This window comes from Rattus norvegicus, chromosome 8 (genome assembly GCF_021556685.1).
Source record: "Rattus norvegicus strain SHRSP/BbbUtx chromosome 8, alternate assembly SHRSP_T2T, whole genome shotgun sequence".
Classification (NCBI taxonomy): Eukaryota; Metazoa; Chordata; class Mammalia; order Rodentia; family Muridae; genus Rattus; species Rattus norvegicus.
Genome location: NC_141541.1, coordinates 98,383,183 through 98,403,107, shown reverse-complemented (window position 1 = coordinate 98,403,107; position 19,925 = coordinate 98,383,183). Strand labels below are relative to the sequence as shown.

At 45.2% G+C, this 19,925-nt stretch overlaps 1 long non-coding RNA gene and 2 pseudogenes across 1 annotated transcript; all 3 read left to right on the top strand.

Moving 5' to 3' along the window:
• Rps24-ps11 (ribosomal protein S24, pseudogene 11) lies at positions 3,054-3,477 on the top strand (annotated as a pseudogene).
• On the top strand, positions 9,215-12,186 carry LOC108351762 (inositol polyphosphate multikinase pseudogene; annotated as a pseudogene).
• LOC120094224 (uncharacterized) lies at positions 14,082-18,991 on the top strand. Its single transcript, NR_190599.1, is given in 2 exon segments — positions 14,082-15,922; positions 17,865-18,991. It is a non-coding gene; the product is annotated as an uncharacterized LOC120094224 (long non-coding RNA).
• The last annotated feature ends 934 nt before the right edge of the window (positions 18,992-19,925 follow it).

Here is a 19,925-nt window from a genome sequence, read left to right as displayed (position 1 = left end):
ATCGTTCTCAATAACTAAGAAATGGAAACAACCTTGTGGCGAGCTCTTGGTGCTGTTTCAAGGATATCATGTAGAAAGCGTGTAGGAACCAGAGGGACAGAAAGTTTACTGTGAGACCATGTCTTATAGAAATGACAGAGAAGGTATACCCATGTAGTCCCATCAAAATGGCTGCCTAAACAAGACGTGAACAAGGACAACAAAAGACATGCTGACATGGGAAGGGAAAGCTGATGAGGCCTCAATTCTAAACAAAAACCACAGGGATGTAAGGAATGCTGAAAGTGGGAGAAGTGGTCTTCTCCAGGGAAGAGCCTCCAAAGTTGGTTACCTAATACCAAGGGGTCAGCCTTGAAAGCGTACACATACCAGTAACATTATATAAACTGAGCAGATTTTATTTATGATTATGTATGTGTGTATATGAATATGATGTATGTGTATATGTATATGATGTATATATATGTAATCTACACACATACATGTGCACTATATGTACAGAAATTAAAAAATAGAGCTATGAATTTGAGAAAGATCAAGGAGGAGAATGTTGGAAGGGTTGGAGGGAGAAAACAGAAGGGGAAATGATGTTTATTTTAATTAAACAAAAGTCAGTGGTTGGTTACCTTCATAACAGACTTGCCATGACAGCACTACCTGCCTGGCCAGTTGGTGTGTAGCGTGCAGAGCCCACAGCTGAATAAGACTATTGACGTCAGCTTCCCCCACAAGCTTCCATAACACCTTCTAGCTATAAGGACTATCTAACACGGAGGAAGCTTCCAACCAAGTTACAGCTCAGTTTCTCCAGATCTTGAAAACAAAGCAGGAGGCATCTTCAGCAACATGGAGTCTTACAAACAGACACAAGCTCAAAACCACAAAGACTCAGAGAAGCTAAAGAGGCCGAATGCTGGGTGTTGGAGCTCTTTCCACCCGCTAGTTTTATACATTAAGAACTACATAGAATACATGGTTGGATGCCCACTGTAGGGATGTACATATGGATGACTAGGAAGAAGGGGTGGAAAACAGCTTCATGATGGAGTAAATACACGATTGGATGGACAGATGGAAACATGGGTGGATGGGTGGAAAGGAAAAAGGGTACCTGGATTAAAGGAGGGATGGATGAATGCAGAGATGACTGACCCAAGTTTGTGGTGAGAATACTAATGGATACAGATGTATGTGGCAAAGGACAAACTCTGGTTTCTTTATTTATTTAATCAGCTATTTTTGAGACAGGGTCTCATTATGTAGCCTGGAACTTGCTATGTATGTCAGGATGTCCTTGATCTCACAGAACTCTGCCTGCCTTTGCCTCCTGAGTGCTGGGATTGAAGTTACAGACCACTCTAATATTACAATGTAAATACATTAATAACCTCTCTGTTTCCTCTCCCCTCCTTCCCTCCATTTCCCTCCCTCCCTCCCTCCCTCCCTCCCTCCCTTCCTTCCTTCCTTCCTTCCTTCCTTCCTTCCTTCCTTCCTAGGATCTAGCCATGTAGCCCGAAGTTGACTTAAACTAATGATCCTCCTGCCTCAGCATCACAATACTGGAATTTAGTATGTAGTTATCATAGGGCTGGTTTTATTGTCAGTCTTACAATCTGGCAACCCTTCTGTCTTTAAATAGAATGAGGGCTACCGTTGGCTAAACAAAGGTAGAGAACATTTGGACAACCACCACCACCACCCATGTACAATGGACAGTGGTGGCACACACTTAATTCCAGCACTCAGAGGGGAGAGGCAGGAGGAGTGAGTGTGAGGCCAGCCTAAGGAGTGAGTTCCAGGATAGCTGAGGCTACAGGGGAAAATCCTGTCTTGAAAAAACAAAAGACAAGAGAGGATTAGCTTTGCTCTTTTTCTTGCAAGGTGTGTCAGGGCAAGGAAGGAGAACAAGAGAACAATAGGCAAGTTACTAATTAGCACTAGGTGACCTGGTTGCTTTGTACACCGCTCCCCATGAAGTTCCAGGCTGGTCTAGATACTGGAATAGTCCTGCCTGAGCTGAGATTACAGATGCTCACCGCCATGCCCTAAAGTTACTTTTCTGTATGTAACGATTAATTTGAGATAAAGGGAACTTTAGTATCACAGAAAATGAAACTGGCCTGTTGGGAAATAGAACCATCACTTCTCTATTGTTTCTTTCTCCCTCCGTCTGGACCACTGAGTTTCAGCTTCTTAAGCTTTATTGTGAGTGATCGTATTTTGATTCCAGGTCTTGGCTGGTGGGGACTAGGGCAGGGTCTAGTCCACAGAGATATGAGTTCTTCTCTAATTTTCATTTAACAGGCAGGAAGTTAGTTCAGTCACCAGAGTGGCTGAGGTTGGATTGTAAAGTAACTTGGGCCTTTTGTTGGCTTCATTTTAGATCAGACGGCATCCTGCTCAGTCACTTTGGTCACGTCCCATCACTGTGGGTCAGAGAAGAGCCCTCAGAAGAATGTTTTCTGATTACACAAGACAGTATTTGTCCCCTGGGATGACAAGGAATAAGAATAATAGCATCTCCTGGCTGAGCACTGAAAGCTGTACACTGTAACCTAGCCTGTGGAAGAGCCCAGAAGCTGGCCCTTCATCACAGCCAGTACTGGGAGAAGAGGTAAGGTCACACTGCAAAGCATCCACAGACAGTGTTTGCTTTAAAATGGGATGTGAAGAGATGGCTCAATAGTTGAGAGCACTTGTCGCTCTTGCAGAGGACCTACACTTAACTCCCAGCCCCCACATGGTGCCTCACAGCCATTTCTAACGCCAGTTCCAGCAGATCCAACAAGCACACACGTGGTGTGCTCATACACACAAGCTGGCAAAACATTCACACACAAAGTGAAACAAGTAAATCTATAGAAACGAAGAGCGGGATGTATTGTTAAGTATGGCATTAAATGTCTTTTATTTTTTTAGCTGGGTATGACGGTACATCTCTAAAATCCTGGCATTTGAGAGGTTAAGGATTACCCTGAGAAAAGCCAATCTGGGCTACATAACAAGACTATGTCTCAAAAAAAAATTGATTAAAAATGTTTGCATTACTCTTTTCCTTCTCTACAGCTCCAGAACCGTAGCCATCATGAATGACACGGTAACCATCTGGACCAGGAAGTTCATGACAAACCATCTGCTTCAGAGGAAACAGTACCAAAGACAGAAATTTGGGAAAAGCTGGCTAAGATGTACAAAACCACACCAGATGTCATCTTTGTATTTGGATTCGGAACCCACTTCGGTGGTGGCAAGACAACTGGCTTCGGCATGATCTATGATTCTTTAGTATGCAAAGAAGAATGAGCTTCAACACAGACTTACAAGACGTGGCCTTTATGAGAAGAAAAAGACCTCCCACAAACAGTGAAAGGAACACAAGAACAGAATGAAGGTCAGGGGGACTGCAAAGGCCAATGTTGGTGCTTGGAAAAAGCCAAAGGAGTAGCTCTGTGGTGACTTAATATTCTGCTGTGATATGCAGATTTCTGAGAGGATAAAATAAATAAAAAGCTTCTAAAAAATGTTTGCATTAAAGAACCAGGTATGGTGGTACACACAGTAGTTCCAATACTTAGGAGAGAGAGGCAGGAGGATGGAGAGATCAAAGCTAACCTCAACTACCTGGCAAGTTTGGGTCAGCCTGAGTAACACCAGACATTGTCTTAATACTTCTCAACTCACCATGTATTGCATAAGCCAGTTATGGTGATGCACACCTGTAATCCAAGCACTCGGGACGTGCAGGAGTTGTAGCAGACGGTTAAGGCCAATTTGGGGTATGTGAGTCTGTGTCTTAAACAAGCCACTGCATTAAATCATGAGTTTTAGCTACTGAGTAGGAACTCTCTTAAATTTTGCAACGGGTGTGCCTCACTTCTAACCCTGACCTCATCATGATACACCAACCTATGAACATTCCTGTAAATCCCTTCTGCACCATTGTGTAGGAACCGATCCAGTCTCAGCCTGTTTCTCATCTGCATAGGTCAGAACTTAGAACACATCTGCCTCCAGTTTCCTCCCCAGGGCCTCCTTTATTTTGTGATGGAGCAGAGGTTCCTCCGTCTTGTACTCTTGATGAGACCTGTTTCCAAGTTTAACTAGAATCTGAGCTCCTTGGTGGAGAATTCCATGGAAAACTACCCAGCTCTATTGTAGGTGCCAAAGGTCAGGATGTCCTAGCTAACTTATCTTAGCCTCTTTTTATTAAAAGATTTATTTACTTATTCATTTAATGTATACGAGTACACTGTAGCTGTCTTCAGACACACCAGAAGAGGGCATCGGATTCCATCACAGATGGTTGTGAGCCACCATGTGGTTGCTGGGAATTGAACTCAGGACCTCTGGACAGGCAGTCGGTGCTCTTAACCACTGAGCCATCTCTCCAGCCCTACCTTAGCCTTTGTTAAAACTGCATTTAGTGCAGAACCTCCTTCTGCTAACCATTTATCTTAGCTGCCTGTTTGTTCAGAACCCCTCCCCAGCTGCCTGATCACTTTTCTTAGCCTCAGTTAAAAAGTGTTGCTTCAAACTGCTTACTCTATGAAGGCCGCTCTGCAGCTGCCAAACTAGAAGCCTCCATGAGGCCTCTGCCCTTAAGAATCTCATGTTCTGGGGTTGGGGATTTAGCTCAGTGGTAGAGCGCTTGCCTAGGAAGCGCAAGGCCCTGGGTTCGGTCCCCAGCTCCGAAAAAAAGAACAAAAAAAAAAAAAAAAAAAAAGAATCTCATGTTCTGTATACTTGGGACCACACCTAAGTCCCCAGACACTAGGATGAGATCTCAGAGAGCCGGAACAAAGACTTTAATTGGTTATACACTGTGTCTGAGTGGTCAGCTCTGCTGGGCTCCCTGTAATAATTCTCCCAGCATTCACAAGTTCTCACTGCACATTCACTTTTGTTGGAAATTTTAGCTCCTCTGTGGCACATTTCTATTCACATTACACTGATCAACACAGCACGCATTGTTCCACAGTTCGGCTGCCTGTTCTGGGCACAGCGCCACCTTTAACTCTCCTCTGTACTTCTCCACAGTCACACCCTTCTTACCCACGTTGGAAATCCCCTCTTCCTGAATTCCTAAGCTAATTGCCTGTACTTCATACCATCAGTCTTGTTTAATTCTGTCTGACTTGCGGGGCTTCCTGAGGAGCCTGGTTGTGAAGACTCTTGTATCCTTTGGCTGGTGGTAGTCTGAGAGGCTTTGCCTATACCGTACTGTGGGCTGGTGGTTCTGGAGATCCACAGCAATGCTGTACCTTGCCCTCATTGGTGACAAGTGGAGGGTGACATTCTTACACATTCAAGGGCAGAACCTTAAATCCTAGCAGCCCTGGGCACTGCTTATTCTGAGTCAGATAGCAAAAGGTTTGTGGCATGGACTGTGTTCGGATTTGGGTTCCAAGTGACTGAGATTTGGAGATATTGAAGGAACAAAGTCAGGCACAGAGGCTGTACATTTGTGGTTTGGGTAGGGTTGAAAGTGGGTTGTTGGCCTAGACCCTTGTGAATATCAAAGAACAGTTTTCAGACTGTCCTAGAGACTTGAGAGCACTTTCCCTGGGTGGGCAGAGTTCTCTGACTTCCCCTACTGGTACTCAGAAGTGGCCTGGGCAGTTTCTAGGTCATGAGTCACTTGGTCTGAGTATGGGGGCTAATTGCTTGGTAAACATACATCACAGATGCTGTGATAAGGTCTGAGGAAAGGCCTGACTGCACCTTCTTGGAATCAGGTTGGCCAACAGGGACTAGCAGGATTTCACCATCATTCCATGATGTGGTACTTCTTGAGCCAGTCACTTACATCTCCGGTTGGCCCCTCCACCTACCTTGGCCCCATTCAAAGCATCTGTCCTTCTTGTTCTCTCACACTTCAGCCCTTTCCCATGAGGGGCCTGACTTACCTGGGACAGCCAGGGATTCCTTTCTACTAGGAGCCCAAGGTTTCTATTAAGGGCCTGCTTTTATTTGGTTTTGTGCTGGCCATGGAACCCTGGGTCTTACCCTTTCTAGTAAGGTCTCTCCACTGAATTACAGCTCCATCCCCACGGGCTGGAGTGCAGACTTCTTCACGGATGTGGGTCCAGCACAGGAGTTCGGACCTTCGCGGCTTCCCACCTGTGCAAAGGCTCCCCTTCTTAGGCAAACTGGTGACTGTCTGCACCTGAGAGGCCAGAGTCATTGTCTCAGCCTTAGCACCACTGTATTATGGACATAACACACCCAGCCCTGAATTCCTGGGCTCAAGTGGTCCTTCTGTCTTAGCCGTGGTACGTGATCCTTCAGCTGTGCTTCCCTACCCGGGATTTTGGTTTGACATTGAGGTTAAATCCCCACATCATAAGCAAATTAATAATTTTAGGTTGGGCCTGGTGGTGCTTGTCTGCAAGCCTAGCACTTGGCAGAGGCAGGACTTTCAAATTCTGAAAGTTTGAGTTGAGGCTGGTCTACACAGTATCCAGCCAGCCCGGGATACATACCAGGAGCCAAAAAGAAACCCAAACAAAAGAACAACCAAAACACCCAGCAGTTTAAAGTGTACAATTCAGCATATTTAGTATGTGTATAGCATTACAAGACCACTATCTTCTCTCTGGTTTCAAAATATTTCATCGGTCCAAAAGAACAGTCTCTGACGTCTACACTTTTCTGACAGCTGTTGAACTACCTTCCGTCTACAGATATTTCATAGAAGAAGAATCATACATTTGACTTCTCTGTGTCTGGCTTAGTTCACTTAGCATCCAAATTTCAGTACATATCTTATTCCTTTTGGAATCTGAATATGCGCCAGTATATGGTTTTATCATGTTATTCACTCATTCGCATACATTTAGGTTAGTTCTACCTTCTGGCCTGTCGCTGCTAGGACTGTTGCTTGCACAAATAGCTTTCCAATACTAACAGATTCTCACTAGGATGGCCTCAAACTGTTTATGTAGTCAAGTGGTCTTGAACTTCTTGTTTTCCTGGCTCAACCTTCAAAGTATCATTACATCAACTCTTCTTTTATTTATCTATTTAACTATTGGCAATCGAATCCAGGGTTTCGGACAGGCCAGGTAGGCTCTCTATGGTGAGCTACATATAGCATCTGCTTACTGTTATTTTTAAATGTATCAATAAATAAGTCCTCCCAAAGTTTTGAATAAAAAATCATCAGTACAATTATATTGACAGATATTATCCATATATGTGAACAATTTTAAGGGTTTTCAGTCAGTTTTAGAAGTATGGAGGGCTCTTGGAAGCCAAAGTGTTAGAGATCAGCTCGCCCAAGGCGACAGTAGCCTGGACCTCATGGCCCTCTGGAAGTGGGAAGTTAGAGAGTGGCATTGTTGACTTGGCAAAGTGGATGGGAGTGTTAGCAGAGGGGATGGGAATGGCAGAGAAGGTGACAGAAGTGGCAAGTCAGCACGGTAGGGTGTGTTGGACATGGGTGCAGAGAACCTAACCTGGGATGGTGACGAGAGTTAGCTCTAAGGGTCTAGAGCCTACAGATTGGATAGTGGTGGCTGGAACTGGAAGTGTGGGAGTCACCTCACTTGTGGGCTTCTTCTCCTCAATGGAATCACTAGTCAGGAGTCAGGAGGTGGGTAGATGCTTGTTGCCTAGGTGTGCACACACAGAAACTCACTCCAAGGGGCAGGTGGGTGGGTCTGGATGGCTCTGGATGGCTCCTTTATACTCCTCATCAGGACTACCGTTGGGAAAGACGCTGTGACCATTAAGCAGCTTGGGGAGGGGCAGCCGATGTCAGCCGCACCATTTGCGATGTCATGAAACCTACTTACAACAAAGGACACTGTGATGGTTAGCCTGCTTTTTGTTTTGCTTCGTTTTTGTAAGTAGCAAACTTTAATCCCAAATTATTAATTTCATGCACGACCCAAACAACAAGAAAACTCCAAAAACAATCAAACAACCCCCCCCCCTTAAAAAACCAACTCCCCTTTCTCACTGAGAGCCAAGCCCCAGGCCTCAGAGTCCCAACAAGGCCAGTGTCAGCCACATGACAGACTGGTTTTAGCGGTCACTGGTGAAATGTAGAAGGGGCTATGGACACTAAGGGTGGTCGGCAAAAGTGTCCAGACCATCCTCAGTGAAAAGAGATAGAGCCTTGTTGAAGAGCAAGCCCCAAGGATTTCCCAGGGGGAACAGAAACTTCCCAGGAAGAACTGAAACTCAGCAGTGACAGCCAAGACAGGAAGAGGCCAACAGCATCCATGTCCCAACAGCATGTGGCCCAGGTCTCACCTCTAGGGGGTAATAATCTTGATCACCGGGCATAGGCTGACTGCAGCCTGGGGTGGGTCATCTCAGCAACCAAGAGAGGGAACAAAAATGATGGGATAGACAGATGGGCCTGTCCCAGGGCACCATTAGGCTCAATAGTCTCCCCTGAGGCTATTCTCTGAGAGTCTTCCCTGGGGACAACAGATGGAAAGAAGCTGGCTGGCTCTGTGCCACCTCAGTTAGCATACTCATACTGCAAGACCTGCTGAGGGCGGAGAGCTTCCTGGCACCAGAGACCTCCCATGGCTTTCCAAGCACAGTGGGCTGGACAGAAGACTTCGAAAAGTAGCAGAGGCAGTGCAAGGAGTGGCTTTTGGTTTTGTACTAATCACTCCTACCTTTTTCCTTAGGCCCAACCACTTGGTGTAGGCAGCTTCCGGGAAGCACTCCAAACACATGCTGGCCATAGTCAGGCAGCTCTTGGCCAGCACCAGCTTCAATGTACTACAGAAAACATTGCTCTGAAAGGTCTCTTTCAGTGTGTCCACCACCATTATCTTGCTGTCGTTGGTCATAGCCTCACAGAACCCCATGATATCAGAGACTGTCATATGTCAATGACAGCAACATCCAGGGACTCTTGGACCTCATCATGGGGCAGGTATGTTGGCAATGTGGCTGTAATGTATGTCCTTGGCATCCTTAACAACTAGGTGCTTGCTCTAGGACATTTGAAAGCACCAATCTTGTCTCATCAGCTTGGTATTTCACCCCCCCTTAGACAATGGGCCCAAGATTCACCTGGATCTCCCTCCACCCCCAATGTCTTGCTGGGGGAGCCAGGCTGTGTGGTAGGTAGGTAGGTGAGATAGCTCATGACTGCTTTAAATTGCAATAGCACTAGGTACTCTTGGCTGCTGATGGTTAATCTTGACTGTCAGTTTGATGAGATTTAGTATCCTCATGGAAGCAAATGTCTGACAGCTGGGAGACCCAAAACCAGCACTACGGGAGAGGCCTGACTCTGAAGAGAAAGAGACTCTGAAGGACGGCGTCTCCAAGTTTTTCCACAATGGCTTCTGTTTAAGAAAAGATGCGGTTGCAGCCAGTATTCAGAAGGTCGAGAAGATTCTCCAGTGGTTTGAAAATCAGAAGCAGCTTAACTTCTATGCAAGTTCTTTACCGTTTGTTTACGAAGGTTCATCTCAGCCAGCTACCACAAAATCAAACGACAGAACTTTGGCGGGGAGGTTTCTCTCCAAAGGACCCCTGTCGGATGCGGATGTACTAGAGTGTAATAACAACTTCCACCTGTTCAGCTCCCCGGCCAGCGGGACATCAGTAGGCAAGAGCTAATCTAAGGCGTACTCTGGGCACAGAAAGCTGTATGCAAAAAAGCACCAGAGTCACACTTCCCTCAAAGTTGAAACTCTGGAGCAAGACAACGGGTGGAAAAGCATGTCCCAGGAACACTTAAACGGAAACGTGCTTTCCCAACTGGAAAAGGTGTTCTACCACCTTCCGGCGGGCCGGCAGGAGATCACAGAAGCGGAAGTGCGGATGATAGGCTTTGCTCACGTGTTCCCTAGCAACAGTGGATGAGGGGTATGGTTACGGTCTGAAGCATCTAATTGCCGTGCTTCGGAGTATCTTGGACAGTTGAGTCTTGCTGCAGTCTGTGAAGGAGCGGGCCAATCACCACGGAGAGCTGCAGGCGTTAGCTGTGCACCTGTACTGCTCTGTAAAATTTGTATTGTGTGTCAGTGTTTTATTTGTCTTTATACTTTTGGCAGATGGTTGACTTTTTTTATATTCTTACTCAGGAATACTAATTTGTTCATTAGAAAACTATGAAGAATAAGCCTGGAAACTGGGAAAGGGAATAACATTTGAAATGTAAATAAGAAATACCCAATTTAATAAAGATGGGGGGAAAACTATGAAGAATAAAGAAATGTCGAGCATGGAATGTGTGGGGCACGGAGCAAACAGCTGTAACACTTGCAAATCATTACGCAGTCATCTAGAGGTCACATAGCTTTCGTAGCCTGTCACCATGAAATCTCTGTTCACCCAATCTGGGTGAGCTGACTCTACACTATAACTTTATCAGGCCGTCCTAAGATCTAGAAAGCGTCCCTAAACCTGGAGAACATTTTACACAGAAAGGCTCTGTGGGTTCTGTATTAAAGGCAGAGCGCGCAGTGTATGAAAGAAAGGTGCTTAAGTGGGTGCGCTCCACCAGCAGGGCTCCCTCCAGCCCCTTCTGTGCTCAGTGCCGAGCATCATGGGAAGGGGAGTGGGTCAGATGGCCGGCAACAGTCTTGGAATTAACAGCACAAATTTTCCTCCCTAGGGTCAAGAGAAGAGAGATTATTTGTAAAAAACACATTACCTTTTCTTTCTTTTGTTTTAAAGAATTTCACTCATGGAAAAGTCTCCACTTACTGTGTTGTGAAAGCTGGCATGAAGCACAACGCTTTTTATCACCAGTCTGAGGCTTCGGAGAGGTGAATGGTGGAAACTTTATTTCTTTTTTAATTTTTAAGAGTCTTTTCCATTTAAAAAAATTCTTATTTTTTAAATCTCCATTTACTTTTTAAACATTAGCATAAATATTTCTCAGAATTTGGTTAAGCATCAACGGACCCTGCCATGCCCAGTGCACCGGAGGAATCCTGCTTAGGTTTCATTTCCGTGGAGTCTAACAGAGATTTCCTAGATAATTTCTCTCCGAGCAACGGGCATGCAACTTTTCCTTGAAAAAATAGATTACTAAGTGTCATCCGCCTTTTTCAAAGTAACTGTTCCTTGTTAAAGTATTTTCAGACCTGAAATTGAATTTGCAAATCCTTTTGCTGTTAAGCTGCCCTTGGTTGCACTTGACCTGCTGATGTGATAAAATAACTGAACGGCCTGTTCTTTCTGCACTAAAGGGTTATGACCTGACCTTTCTTCTCCCTTTACCTCTTTTTCCTTGAGAATTACAAATCAAACTGCTAAATCCAAGGGCCATTTTCTGTAACGTGGAAGGACTTTTTCAGGCCAAACGTGGTTTGCAAACGCCCAAGCTCGAACCTGAGCCCAAAAGGAATGGGTCTTTAATCGGAGTAGGTCTGGGTAAGGTGCCTTCTGGGGGTTTTCTCTAGGAGGCTGCAGGCGTTCTCTACAAGAACTTCACATTCTCTGCCTAGGTGTGAACTGACTATAGCTATTTTTTTGTCTCTCCCGTTTTGTGGGAGTGAGTTTCAAGTGATAATTACTAGAAAACTTTCAGTTTTATCTTTTCTTCTTACAATATTGACTTGTTATCTGGGTGTGATTCAGGAACTCTCAGGCTCATCTGGTGAACACTATTTTGAATCTTAAGAGGCAGTTTGAGATGGTATCAGCCTATATACGAGGAATCAGGAAACTTGAGCTCTGTAAGTCTCTGATCTACAGCTGTTTTGAACATTTCAGACGCCAGCATCCTGCCCCTGCGACAACTAAATAAAACAGGAAGTGATTCTTATCCCTGCTTCTCAGGGAAGGGATTAGCATTCAGTTCTCCTTGTTCACATTTTACCAACTGCTGCCCTCTTTGTGTTACTTTGTGCTCTTTGTTTACCTGATCAACGCTTATGATGTAAGCAACTTGTGGCAGGCATCCAGGTCTGCCCTGTCTCTAAATGATACTGAGATTTGCCACTTGGGTAAAGAGGCATGTGTCACTAGCCACCCATATGTGAACACACAGACATTTAAGACATAAGCAAGTGAGGCGGTTTGAAGTGGTATTGCTAGCCGCCACTCCCACCCCCCCCACATGATTTTAGTGTGTTCCTTATGGGACGCAGTCATGGAAAGAGCTTTTAAAGAAATTGTGGGTGTGAATACATTTCTCAAATAAAAGTTTAAATTGTAAAATAGTTTTGTAATAAAGTATTTACATTAATTATTTAATATATAAAAAAAGAGAAGGCATCAACTTTTACAGTGTGCTGTCACAGGGTAGGATGCAGCCCTAAAAAGCCAGTCAAATACAGATGCACAAAAACCAAACCTGTCTTCCCAGGAATTAATCTTCAACCCAGAGCAGTGTCGTTCTCTCTCTCTCTCTCTCTCTCTCTCTCTCTCTCTCTCTCTCTCTCTCTCTCTTTCTCTCTCTCTCCAGAGCTGAGGACTGAGTCAGGGGCCTTGAGTTTGCTAAGCAATTGCTCTATCTCTGGGCTATCCCCTCAACTTTTCTTTCTTGAGAGGCATTTTGTACATTATCAACAAAGGGTCTACAGTCAGCTGTATAGGATCCTGAGGTTAATGGGTATTTTAGTTAGTGTTTTTACTGCTGTGAAGAGACACCATGACCACAGCAAGTCTAATAAAAAAAAAAAACCTTTAATTGGTGCTGTCTTACAGATCAGAGTTTTAGTCCATTTATCATTATGACAGGAAGACAGACATGGTGCTGGAGAGTAGAGAGGTAGCTGAGAGGTCTCTATCTGAATCAGTGAGCAGCAGAGAGAGAGAGAGAGAGAGAGAGAGAGAGAGAGAGAGACAGACAGACAGACAGACTGACTGACTGGGCCTGGCTTGAACATTTGAAATCTCAAAGCCTACCCCTAGTGACACATTTCCTCCAACAAGGTCATACCTACGCCTACAAGGCCATATCTCCTAATAGTGCCACTCACTGTGAATCTATGGAAGCCATTTTAATTCAAACCACCACAATGAGAAATACCAGTGTGTCTGATATTTACAAGTTTGACATCTTGGGTATTGCTAATTTCTGTGTGAACTTAGTCTTTTAAAAAACATTACATTAAAGGATACTTATGGTCTGGTAAAAGATTTAGTAGCAAAAGATTTGCTAAATAAGCTGACAGCTGGAAGTTGGGATCCCCAGTACCACATAAATGCCAGATGATCAAGACAATGTCTTGAACAAGATGGCTGTATAGGTGAGCTACATACGTTCTGGGTTTGATGGAGAAACCCTGCGTTCCTTTCTATAGAAGATTAAATACTGTTACGGGATGCTGTAGTTTTGGTATGCAGTGGATTGCAACAGAACAGACTAAAATCCAAATTAGTCACCCATATTCAGGTTTCACATGATCAACCCTAAACTAAGCTCTTTGTTTGACCCTTAAAACCAAAGACTGGATGTGGTAGTGTATGTCTTTAATCTCAGCACTGGGGAGGCAGAGGCAGACAGATCTTTATGAGTGAGTTCAAGGCCATCCTGGTCTATGCAGTGAGTTCTAGGCCAGCCAGGGCTACATAATTAGACCCTGTCTCCAAACGAATAAACAAACAAACAAACAAACCAAAACTAAAATAAATATACAAAATCCCCACAAAAGCCAAAACAACAAAACAGAACCATAGAAAAGAGAGATGACAGCCACATTTTCAATCAGGTTGGTCTCAGAAGAATGAATTTCTTTGGTCCTGAGAGCTTGCTTAAAGGTTCTAGACAGGGAAAACAGATACCCACATTCAGAGTTCTTCAGTATTTGGGAGAGCATACAGCTTCAGGAGGAATGCACATGGATGAGGAAGGAAGGGGACACCTGCTTAGCCAATCAGATCATCGGCATCTACCCTGGCGACCAACGAGGCGACAGATGTCACAGACAGATCATCCTCACATTTCTTTTTGTCTTTAATCCTCACACCAGAAGTTACCTTTCCCCTCCCCCCCATTGTCCTGTTCTTCCTCTTTTGTAAGAAAAGGATCGTTGAGATAACTAGATGACCAGCCAGTTTCTGTGTGTTCATACGTGGGTCAGCAAATGCTGGTACACGGAGGTCAGAGGTCAGCCTCCAGTGTCATCCCTCTGTCCCTGTCCATGTTGTTTTTTTTTTTTTTTTTTTTTGGAGCTGGGGACCGAACCCAGGGCCTTGCGCTTCCTAGGCAAGCGCTCTACCACTGAGCTAAATCCCCAACCCCTCCATGTTGTTTTTGAGGCAGGTTCTCTCATTGCATGGAGCACGCTGATTTGGTTAGATTAAGCCCCAGGGGCCTTCCTGTCTCTACCTCTGCGTTATAGACCCAGGCTACCATGCTCAGCACTTCTATATAGATTCCAGGAGACTGAGCGAGGTTCTCATACTTTTATTGCAAGCACTTTACTGACTGAGCCATCTTCCTAACTCTGTTTAATTTAATTTGATTTAATTTAATTTTTAAAGATACTGTCCTAAGTAGCCCAGACTTGACTACCCAACCTTCCTGCTTCGGCTTCCTGTTGGGATTACGAATGAAAGCCACACCTTTTTATTCTGTGCTAAGTATTTTAAGGTTGAGTATTTATCTGAAGCACTTGTGATCAGAAGTGTTTTATGGTTAATTTTTTTATGGCTAATATTTATTTATTTTTTGCATATATATATATATGTGTATATATATATATATATATATATATATATATATATATATATATGATGAGATATCTGGGGACATGGAACCTCAGTCTAATATACAGATAGCCTGAAGGTAATTTGATACGCCATTTTAAAAATTATTTTAAGTGTATGTATGGGTGTTTTGCTTGCCTGTGCGCCAGTTGTCACGTTCCCCCAGAACGGGAGTTTTAAATGGTTATGAGCTACGGTGTGGGTTCAGGGAACCAAACCCAGATCCTGTGGAAGTGCTGTAGAGGTGCTTTTAACTGCTGATCCGTCTTACCAGCCAGCCCGTGATGCACCATTTTTGATGTGCTTGTTTTTGACAGTGCTCTGTCTCATGAAGTCAACTATGTAATTTTCCATTTGTGCCTGCCATGTTGGGAATCAAGGAGTTTTAGGTTTGGAAACATTTTGACTTTGGGTTTTCAGTGAGTGATTCTTGGCTTGTGTTGGCTCAATTAGTTCTACTTTGTGATGAAATGTAACTTTCCTTTTTAAAGCACTAACACGTGTGGATGTTCTGACTGCATGGATGTCTGTCTGTGTATACCTAGTGCCTGTGGAGACCAGAAAAGGGTGTGGAATCCCTGGAACTGGAATTGCAGACCCTTATGAGGCACCATCTGGGTACTAGGATTGGAACCTGGGTCCTTTGAAAGAGCAGCTGGTTTTCTAAACCTCTGGGCCATCTCTCCAGATGCACATGCTATTTTCATATTCAGTTTTTCAGGTAAGGAAACTGAGTCTCTGAGAGGTTCAGTGACATTGTTGGTATCTACTGGGAGCCAAGCACACTCTGTCTCAGGTATTTTCCTCAGGAGTTTTCTCAGGCTCACTTTTACAGCCCTTTGTCTCCAGGAAAACTAGCCAGTTATCTATCTGTTCCTATCACTTTACAGTCTCTGGCTCTGGGAAACCTAGCCAGTTGTCTTTTCTTCTCAGTTATACCTGCAATTTATGGTTTATGGGAGGATGATGATGGTGATGCATTGGTCTTGGGCCCTGTGTGGCCTTCCCACCTGCTTGTCTTTTTAAGCCGCTGCCCTGAAGTAAAGTTTGAGAGCTTGATCAGACAATCGACTTGCTCTCCTTCTTTGTGCCTCCTGTCCCCCATTCTTTCATCCTTTCCCAGATCTTTGCTGAACCCCTGTAGGTCGGGGCATCTGGCGCCCAGACGTGAGGCTCGCCCATGGATGTCCCCCTCACATAGGATCGCCGCTTCCCGAAGGACACAAGAGAAGATCCACATTGCAATCGCCACAGTCACCCACTGTGAGTCCGATGTAAGGTAAAATTAAGCAACGCAATTATGGGACAGGCATTGAGTAAACATGACTTGTTTTTAAAGGGTCTTAAGGAGTCCCCCAAGGTGTGAGAAACTCGGGTTAGGAAAAAGGATTTTGCCAAGTTCTTTATATTCATTGATGATGTTTATTCTTGGTTTCCCCAAGAGGAAACTATTGATGAGAAAAGGTGGGCCAGAGTGAGAGGCTTTGATGACTGAGATGAGGATATCTATAGATATCTTGGGGCACTACAGTGCTGGATCTAGTAGGGGAAAAAGACAGCCTTTTTTGTAATTTTACAGCAAACAAAGGCTTGCGGACTGTAGATCCCCTGCTGTGTGATAAGTAGTGACAGCTCAGAGAGTTAGAGATTAAAGCTGCTTTTTAAAGAAGCTATTTAGAAAGTCTTTCAGGGTGCTCATATTCCTTCTAATGTGGACTCCGCAGGAATTTTGGGTTAATTTCCTAATATGACAGATTAGAAAAGCCTATCAGGCTCATTGTTTAACACTATTGTTTAGCTTACTTCCTTTTAAAAATTGTTTAATCTTCATAATGGGTGTGACTTTGAGTTTTATGGTTATATTATTACTCTGGGAGAGAGTGCATGATACAAGCTTTTCTGGTTACAGACTAAGGAGCACAGTATTCTGGGAGAAAAGGTCCTACAGTGCCATTCTGAGCTCCTCTGTCTCCATTGTCATGCCAGACCCAGTCCGAGAAGGCAACAGCACAGGTCCCTACTCTTAAAATTTACCCCTTCTTGACTGAGTTGAAAGCCCCAGTCCACAGCAAGCCCGATGAGGCCCCTCCCTCAAAGGATTCATTATCCCTAGAAGAGAAGGCTGCTCCACCCTTACACGCTGCTGGATCTGGGCCACCCCCCTACGCCATTGCTCCCCCATTTTGCGCTCCCATTTTTGATTTTGACTCAGATACTGCCAATGCCACTGAAAATGCTAAAACGAAATTTTGCCGGGAGGTAGCCTCCCTTAAAGATTTACTCTTAAAGAAAAGGGAACATCTTACTCTATTGAGAGAATTTCGGGCTTTGGATCTTGAGCTAACCCGGTCCCTCCCGAGTCCACCCCTCTTAAAATTGAGACAAAAAACAAACAAACAAACAAGCAAACAAACAAAAAAACAACTGAAACAAAGAAACAAAAAAAAAAATGCCCTAAAACCCTTCAAGGGTTCCTGGTCCCATGGATCAAAATAGGTCCCCTCCCCCTAGAAGGAACGGCTGGAAAAGACAATGTTTCTGATCAGGGAGGAACCCCCCGCCCTCCCCCCACCCCCACCCCCACCCCCACCCCGGCTGATGAAGCCTCAGATGATGAGAATGAGGTTTCAGGAGATTCAGAAGGGGAAAAGGATAGCAGTTTCATCAGCCACCTGATGAAAGCGGCTGAAAGGTTTGTTGGCCAAGAGGAAAACGAAAGTAAATTCATTAAACTTCTTGCTTTTGAAAACACAAATCCCACCTGTCAAGCCGCCATACGGCCCCACCATAGCGGCAAGGACATTTCGGGCTATATCAAACTCTGTGGGCATCGGTTCGGCTCATACTATCCGCCTAGCCATCGGAGTCGCCCTTAAAGACTTTACCCAGGATAGTTGCCCAAAGACTTGCTTCAGTTGCAAACAGCCAGGCCATTTTTCCAGAGAATGCAGGGCCCCTAAGGCTGAACCCACGTCTCCCTCCTCTCTGTGTCCTTGATGCTAAAGAGGCAGGCATTGGACTTCTGAGTGCCTCTCTAAAACGGATGCCCAGGGTAACAACCTGCCTCCAAGGCAGGGAAACTCCCAGGGGGCCTAGCCCCTGGCCCCGAATTAGAGACAAACCCCTAGGGCTATCAGGTTTGTCCCCCAGAAAGATTAAAAAGTGATGAAATCCAGGGAAGAGAGACTCCCTGAGACCCCTCTTTCCTTTCCTCTTCACAGGTTAAGAAAAATGGATCATTCCCTGTCAAGATTTGTCTGAAGTGGTTCTCCAGAACTGAGGAGAACTCGATTTGCTCTCCCTCCAGCAAAGGGGGCTGTGTGCCACCCTTAAAGAAGAATGTTGCTTCTACACCAACTATACCAGGGTAGTCAGAGATAGTATGGCTAAGGTTAGAGAAAGTTTAGAACTAAGAAAGAAACAGAGAGAAGAAGAGGGCTGATTTAGGAGCTGGTTTTCCTCCTCTCCCTGGCTCACCACCCCCCTCCTCCCATTTTGGGGCCCCTGGTCGGTTCCTTCCTGCTCCTGGCTTTTGGGCCTTGGGCCTTTAACTGGCTCACAGACTTTATCAAACAACAAATTGACTCCCTGGCATCCAAACCCTCACAGGTTCATTACCATAGGCTGACAAAGGTTTGGCCAAGCCAGGAGAAAACAGACCTCCTTTAGGAGCTGCATAGGACTCAGACCTATGCTCGTCAGCCGGACAAGGCACGGGCATGACGTGGTTACCTGACAGGGTTTTGAGACTAAGTACTGCAAGGGGAGGACCCTATTGTCTGTCTCTGAGTCCCCTGAGAAGTAAACCTGATTGCATGGAGGTTGGTGTTGTTAATCTCTCCCTTGTTCGAATTTCACAGATAATACTTCTGTTGAGATCACCAAGACAAAAATTCGTCTGCTCCCCAAAAAGACACCCACTGCACAAGTGCTGGGGGATCAGGTCACTGCTTCCCACTTCTGGTTAATGCCCATTTGTCCTCATAATGCAATCATCCCTGGCTGCTTACTGGCCTCATAAAAAGAGTTAAAAAGGGAGGAGATACCGGGAGCCAAGCACGCTCTGTCTGTCGCAGGTATTTTCCTCAGGAGTTTTCTCAGGCTCGCTTTTACAGCCCTTTGTCTCCAGGAAAGCTAGCCAGTTATCCATTCCTATCACTTTTACAGTCTCTGGCTCTGGGAAACCTAGCCAGTTGTCTTTTCTTCTCAGTTATACCTGCAATTTATGGTTTATGGAAGGATGATGATGATGATGCATTGGTCTTGGGCCCTGTGTGGCCTTCCCACCTGCTTGTCTTTTTAAGCCGCTGCCCTGAAGTAAAGTTTGAGAGCTTGATCAGACAATCGACTTGCTCTCCTTCTTTGCGCCTCCTGTCCCCCATTCTTTTGCCCCCTCCCCAGGTCTCCGTTGAACTCCCCTCAGGTCGGAGCACTCATCTAGCCAGCAAGCACTTGTATTGGTGGCTTGTCTTGGTGCTGTGACTAAATCCCTGACAGAAGCAGTTCAAGGGAGGAATTGATTTTTGGCTCATGGCTCAGGGGACGGACATAGTCCATCATGGTGGGGGAGACATGGTGGCAGGAGCATGAGGCAGTTGGTTACACTGCATCCACAGTGAAGAAGAAGGAAGGAACGGTTGTCAGCTGCCTTCCTCCCATTACCCTTTGTGTCTAGCCATGGATCAGCCTGTGGAAACCCAAAATGTGTTTAGGGTTGGGTGTTCTTGCCTCACTAAAGATCCTTCTGGAAATACTCTCCCTGACACGAGTCTCTTAGGTGACCCTAAGTCTAATCAAGTGGACCATGAAGATTAATGACCACACTGATGAAGCCGAAAGTTAAATCTGCTTTATCCTTTGGAGACCATTTTCTCTCTGCCTTTCCTTTAGCCCCATCATAAGTGGGAGGAGGGAACATTCACAGGTTGGGGTGTGGTGGGGTGGGGGGACTGAAGAGCAGTTAGAGAGCCTGGCTTCATGTCCAGGGGAAGGCGGGCCCAGGAAGCTCTGCATTAGGCCTCATCTCACAGTAGGTTTTCTACCTGTGATTGATGGTGGTGGTTATGGGTGGCGCTGAGGAGACATTTGAGGTGGATGCTGGTTCCAGGACTCATGCCTAAAGACCCATGCAGTGACCAGCTACCTCCTCCAGGGGGCAGGGCTCAGACCTTTTCCATTTGCTGTCTGCTCACCTTCCCCTGTCTTGAGTGCTCTTCTGTTTGGAATCCTTTTTCTGGGTTTCCATTTATTTGTGGTGTGTGTGTGTGTGTGTGTGTGTGTGT